Here is a 6,000-nt window from a genome sequence, read left to right as displayed (position 1 = left end):
GATGAAGATACCAATCTTCTGTTACACCATACAGTATAGTAAGTCTGGGTGGATATTACTGCTTTGCATTGCATGTGAAGTTGACTGCAGTTGTTTAGTAAAGGTCAATAGGAACACATCTTACTCCTATGAGAAGCTCTGCTCCTCCTTCCCATAATAGATCCAGAGTGCAGCTTCCAAATACCCCCACCCCCCAGTCCTTTTTAACACATAAGAAATCCAGCCCTCTACTATGACTCACTGCCCTATAAAAACAGAGAAGAAATATTGTTTGAAAACTTTCAGCAGGACGCAGAACTCCCCCCTGATGTTTGCCACCTTGGTACAGCCAGCAGTGTTCGCAGTTTTGGCAGCTGGAATGCATGACCTGTATTGATTTTTGGGATTGTTTTTTAGCACGCTGACAGCGACTATATGTGTATTAAGAAGCAGCGCAGCTCAGAGGTAAGACTTGTCAAGAACATGTTTACAAAGTAAGATGCTACACTATACAGATGTAGCAGAGCTGAGTTTATCAGCACACCATATAGCACAATGTATCAGTTATTTCACACAAAGCAATCCCAAAATATCAAATTTAGCTCCGCTACATCTATTTACACCACATTTGTATTCGCATCAGATTGTGATTGCCAGTCCATTATAATTTGCAAACAGAATTAACAAGTTGTTACAATTTTTTTTTTTTTTTTTTAAGTTTACTGAAAAGAGCACGCCAATCCGACAGCCAGTCCGGCCTTCACACACTCTCTAGTAGCTGTCACATTTTTGGCAAGCATAAATGAATGCGAAGTATTGATTTACATCCACAAACCTGCGGGAAATGAAATGTTCTTCTATTGATTTAGCAACGCTGCTGGAAATTGTTGTTTACTTAGGTTAGGTGGTAATAATGCAATGAGATTGTGTTTACAGCGAAAAGGAAAGGTAGCGTAGTATAACAGGAAGGCTGCAGTGCTCTCACATAAGTCACAATTCTTACAGCTTATGTCAGGTGGTATAGGAGAGAGACTCTAACTGCTGAAAAGAGCATTTCACCAGGTCAGAGGTAGGGGGGAGAGCATTAAGCTGGTACACAGGCACAAGGTGTCCTTTCAGCTCCATAGCACAAAGCTGCATGTGGGCTTTTCAAAAATATCCTCCTATCTCGAGGCCTCCAAATGTGCAAGAAATTTCTTTTTTTCAGTTAAATCAGAGGTATAAAGCGGTACAGTAAGGTCCTGTTAGCTGCTATGAATACTTTAAATACTGTAAATATTTTAAACCTATTTAAGAATAATTTTATAATATATTGCAGATTGGAATAAGAATTGATAAGTATGACACACTTATTGGTTGAGTGTTGAATAAAAGGTAACAGGTCTACACACCAGGCACATTTACTATCATGTAAATGGCATAAATTATAGCGAGTCATAGCTGACATACAATAGATTCCTTGTTGTCTGCACATGTAGCCATTGATCCACCAGATTTATTGAGAGACCTGTGTCTCTTGATACACCTGCCACATCTTACACCAATGTTGTTCTACTCAAGACAGGTGCATTACACAACAGTCCTTATACATTCCCGCACTATGATGCAGAAAAAAGTTACACTTTAGTCTAATTTCTAAGAACTGGCTACTGACAAAACAATAATTCCACCAACAAGGACATTATATGTAATTTACAAAACATTGGTAACTTGGTTTAAGAGTAACTTAGTTTAAGAGCGTTTTGGTTTAAGATCTCACAATTTTTCAAAATTGGGACTTGGTTTAAGAGCATTGCTTTGGTTTAAGAGCTCCCTGTACTGAGTGGGAGGGCGAGTGGGGGAGAAGCATGGCCTTCACAGGGTGGTCTACAGCACTGTACTCTGACTCAGGAAGTCTCCTTCACCTTCCAAATCATAGCAGATCCACTTCAGGCTGGGGCTTACATCAGGGGACAGGACTGTGGAGGTAATCTCTCCATAGCTGTAACTCCTCTCTCCCCGGACAGAGAGCGCTGCATGTATGTGCCCACATCTGCCCTGCTCACTCCTTCATGCTCCCTGCAGTCTCTGTCCGCCCTTGTGTTTCCCATCCTCTCCATTACTGTACAGTAACTTATAATATCACATATTCTGCTGTTTCTGGATGTTTGTTTCATTAGTTTTACATGTTATTCAGAATAATAAATCCTTATTTTTGGGGTGTGGAACCAATTGTCTGCATTTCTATGATTTCTTATGGAAAAATTTGCTTTGGTTCAAGAGTAGATTTGGATTACAAGCGCGGTCCCGGAACGAATTATGCTCGTATGCTCGTAATTCAAGGCCAAGGTGGCCATGATGTGGCCCAGGACCCACATGGAGTTTATTGGCCTCCTCCATATAATTCCTGGCTGCTCATCACCTGATAAGTGTCCAGGATTCAGTCTTACAGTATATTCCCACCACTGTCCAGGAATGCATCATATCAGTCATTTATTCTTGCCTACTTGACTTCTCTAGTGCTGTTATATCACTGCAAGGACTGGCATATTTACAGAGTACAACACATTTTCCCTAATGTCTATCTGTGATAGGATGGGTTTAGGGGGTTGTATTTAGTTTTTGTCACATGATGAGATGTATATTGTAGATAATAATATTATAATATTACTGTATATAGCATATAGTGTAAATAATATTAGTAGTAAAGAAAAATGAATTGACTAAAGATAAAGTAAATTAAGAAAGCCGCTCAGGACCATGAAAATGATTTGTTCAGCAAAAGTTTTTTCCGCTGCTACTCCGTATATGCTTTACTTGCTGCAATATAGCTGGCTATTCTCTTTCTCGAAATAGGAGTGCAAAGGACCTCACCTGTGGGTGATCAGGCAATGCAGCATGGATAAAAGAAACGTATTCCAGCACTCCAATAAAATCCGCTATTTATTGTGTTAATTCCATAAAATCATCACATACAAAAACATAAAAAAATAACTTGTTGTCCTCCTGCGGAGACCCCGGTGCATGTCATCTCAGGAGCTATGGTCTGCCTTACCCCACCACAAAACAGAAAACTGGATTTTCAGTGGCCACAGCACCAAGGCCGAGAAGTTTCTTAAAGGAAATTTATTTACATGTGCAATGTTTTAGATGAACAATACAACCTTTATCAAGCCTCAAGGGACTCAAGCACCTTTTAGCCTCCTATTTGGCACCAGTCTTTATGTAAAAAACAGAACAATTCCTATTTTTGTTACTTTAAGATGAGAATACATGATTGCTAGTAACTAGACTCTTGAGATACTTATACAATATGTCCGTGTATTCCAAGGAATTTCATAACTGTAAAAAAAAAATCCTGCATGTGTTAAAAGGCAGCAGCATGCCATATTTTTGCTATCAAGTTGTCACATATCATAAAAACAGAGACAACTTTAGATATTTTATGAAGTACAAAATTTTAGACTTGTATAAATGAAAATATTTGGGTTGAACAGATTAATATATAGATAGATGCCAGTCACCAATACAATCACTGGACTCCTAAGCAGAGAAAGAAAGGCACTGGGGATGTCTTATTGTTGATTGACAGCTATCTCACATAAAGAAGGCTGTCAATCACTGAGAAGGACTGCCCACTGGACTCCTAAACATAAAAAAGCAGGGATTTCAATTCTTAACATAAAAATTATACAGAATCTTTTCCCACAAAACTATATATCAATCTGCTCTATAATATCTGTAGAGTAGACATCAAATTCAACATCCAGGTTAAAGAAATCCTAGTACTGTATATGCCTGTATATCTGTCTACTCTTCTAGACAATAAATCATTGCATGTATTTTGCCTTTTAGAGGATATAAAGATATAAAACTTTTACCTTTTATCCCCATCAACTTGAGCATGTTCTTGTTTGTAAGTGATAAAAGATAAAGAGGATGCAGAGCAGAGTGGAGATAAATTATCACCTCCTATCCAGCCAGTTAGAGACTATGTCAATTTCATGCACATTACCATCCTTGTGATGTGGATTAGTTACAGAGCAGTCTTGTTTATTAGAGAAGGTAAAGTGGTCCTCCGGGTGATGCAGCTTTATGATGGATTTCAGTCTTGTTTCATTTGCAATGATTATAGTATTGTAAGGCTTTATTGGTGTGAATTGAGTTGTGATTACATTTTAATTCACATTGTTATTCTCATGTGATGAACAATAGGCATAAAAGGTTTTAAAGTAATCACTATATCCCTGTAGGAAAAGATCACATAAGAGGGAGGATGAAAATCTGCTCTGGAGAGAAATTTGCCTTGAAAGCAGCACATTTACAACAACTAAACTGCCACTGTATTTACTCTAACACTCCTTTCATCTTACATCAATGGGGCCTGATAGGTTTTGGATTACTGGATGTTCATAGAAATTATAAAGGTTGGGGAGAAATTACAGAGGTAACAAAAAATCAGATTACAGCATGTTTCGCAATTGGAGAAATGTCCTTAGTCTTAGAACTCTTTTGCAAGTGAAACTTGGCTGGGGAGGCATCTTAGTTATATATTGTGCAGAAGCAAAACTTCTGACAAGTCAAAGAGACATTTAAAAATAATTGATTCAATAACTAATAACCAATATTCAATAATTGATTCAATAACCAATAACTAGAATGAGCGGCAGGGGCACTCAGAAAGGCAGTTCTCTCTCTGTGTCTCACCTGGCTGCCGGAGATGTGCACATAGACTTTCTTTAGAATCTGTCTCCGTTAGTGATTAGTGTTCTACTGTTTAATGGGGGTTTAAGCACTAATACCCTGACCGATCAAAACTTTGACAGAAAGAATTTTTTAAATAGTTGTAACACTTTTAATGCTTAAAGCGAATACACCAATGGTACATCGCTTTTTTGTTTTTTACTTGAATAGACTGGCGCCAGCGCAGGGATGCCGGTGCCCTGGTCCTTTTCTTGAACCGCCATCCGGTTCCCGCGCATGGCGCTGGTCTGTTACCAAGTACCAACCAGAGATAAAGCACTGAAGGCGGACTGGCTGGCCTCCCAGTGTGATGATCTGCCCTCCCCTCTGTGACGCAGCTCCATTGAATCTAATGGAGCCGCGCTACAGAGGGAAGCGCAGATTGTGACACTGGCGGCCGGCCAGCCTGCCTCCAGTGGCCGGTGCTAAGTAATAGTCCAGCACCATGTGCACAAACTGGGCAACGGTTGAAAAATGGGCTGCAGCATCGCCATTCCGGCGCCAGTCTATTCATCTTAAAAATACAAAAGCGATGTATCGGTGGTACATTCGCTTTAATGTACAGATTAATGTCTACAGATCTGTATCATTTAATACATTTTTTTTCAAACCTCAAGCAGAGAGTGCTGTCCTTTTCATTTAACTAGAGATTTGTGAGATGGATGTGCCTCATGCTAAGAACTGCACATGCTGACATGACTGCGAACATGAGTATGAATAATTACAGTTGCATGCTCAGCCATGGATGTCCTCCAAGCTGACATATCCTCTATGAAACCAAATCCCAGGCTAATGCTATTCCAATACCAGAAACATCTAACACTTCAAGTACCTAGTGTTTGGGGCCATAAATGGTAGAAGGGTAATTCATTTTTCCTTGATGACGTGCAGATATCCAACACTTTATTTAGGTAGTTCATAACCTGATCAGAACCTACATGAGTAGTATCACAGTCTTCTTGAAGAACTATATGCTGTAGAACCATATAACCCCTCTTCAGTCATATAAGGCATTAAGTTGGTGATACGCCCATTAATAATAAGTTGTTTTTTTTTTATTTTCCCAATGCATTCTTTATATTTTTAAGCATTTTTAAACAGACATGAGGCAGTTAAGGGTAAATGAGCAATGAGTCATCTGGAGTAGTGTTGAGCAGACTTTATGAACTGTTCGGGTTTGGCAAAGTATTGAGTAAAGACCCAAAGGCTTTGTGTGTTCTCTGGTAGTAGAGGAGGAAAATAGTGATATTAATGATAGCAGAAAGTGAAGATACTTCAGAAGAGGAGTTAATCCTAGGA

General features: G+C 39.1%; 1 protein-coding gene across 2 annotated transcripts in view; it reads left to right on the top strand.

Moving 5' to 3' along the window:
• Window positions 1–269: 269 nt before the first annotated feature.
• The window catches only part of CAPN6 (calpain 6), a 52,938-nt gene continuing 47,207 nt past the window's right edge, over window positions 270–6,000 (top strand). For both annotated transcript variants that reach the window (XM_069942718.1, XM_069942717.1), the window contains exon 1: window positions 270–444. The gene's annotated coding sequence lies outside the window, so the exon portion shown is untranslated. The remainder of the gene's footprint in view (window positions 445–6,000) is intronic.

Source organism: Dendropsophus ebraccatus, chromosome 10, assembly GCF_027789765.1.
Source record: "Dendropsophus ebraccatus isolate aDenEbr1 chromosome 10, aDenEbr1.pat, whole genome shotgun sequence".
In the NCBI taxonomy this organism is placed as follows: domain Eukaryota; kingdom Metazoa; phylum Chordata; class Amphibia; order Anura; family Hylidae; genus Dendropsophus; species Dendropsophus ebraccatus.
Note: the sequence above shows the minus strand (reverse complement) of the source record. Positions and strands in the feature narration are given on the sequence as shown.